The sequence below is a fragment of the Silene latifolia genome, chromosome Y, assembly GCF_048544455.1.
Source record: "Silene latifolia isolate original U9 population chromosome Y, ASM4854445v1, whole genome shotgun sequence".
NCBI lineage: Eukaryota > Viridiplantae > Streptophyta > Magnoliopsida > Caryophyllales > Caryophyllaceae > Silene > Silene latifolia.
The window spans coordinates 367,216,788-367,217,477 of NC_133538.1; the positions used below are offsets into that span (position 1 = coordinate 367,216,788).

Here is a 690-nt window from a genome sequence, read left to right on the forward strand (position 1 = left end):
ATGAAGATGCAGCTAAACATATGGAGACATTCATTGACTACTGCTGTTCCATACCCCCACCAACCGGTGTGACCCAGGACCAGGTGAAGGAGACTATGTTCATATTCTCTCTTCGTGATGCTGCAAGGTAGTGGTACCGAGACCTGGATCGAGTTGCTAACGGGATCACTGATTGGAAGTCGCTAGCCCTAGCATTCTACAAGAAATATTTCTCTGCCTCGAAGACCAATGCCATTAGAGCTCAGATCACGAGCTTTAAACAGGGTCCTGATGAGAACTTTCATGAGGCATGGGTCCGTTTCAAGAAACTGGTGCGAACTATTCCACATCATGGGTTCGAGAAATGGAGCCTATGCAAACAATTCTATAATGGGCTTTATGACGATCAGAGGGCTATCCTGGATGTGGCAGCTAATGGTAGATTCCAGCAGAATGTTGGAGAAACTAAGGGGTGGAAAATTATTGATGATTTGGCCACCCATAAAGCTGAGTATGGAAATTCCAGGGGAAATCAAAGAAGAGCTGCTGAATCCCCTTCTGTAGCTGCATTAGAGGCTCTTACGGCGAGATTTGATAAGTACGAGTTGGGACGAGCTTCAAAAGGAAGGATTTATCAAGTGAATGCTATGTCAGACGGTCCTTTCGTCTGCAAAAGATGTGGAGCTGAGGGACATGTTTCAAATTTTTGTC

The 690-nt window shown here is 45.4% G+C and overlaps 1 non-coding gene across 1 annotated transcript; it reads right to left on the minus strand.

The window, feature by feature from the left end:
• Nucleotides 1–230: 230 nt before the first annotated feature.
• On the minus strand, nucleotides 231–337 carry LOC141636096 (small nucleolar RNA R71). The gene has a single exon (XR_012540732.1). It is a non-coding gene; the product is annotated as a small nucleolar RNA R71 (small nucleolar RNA).
• Nucleotides 338–690: the final 353 nt, after the last annotated feature.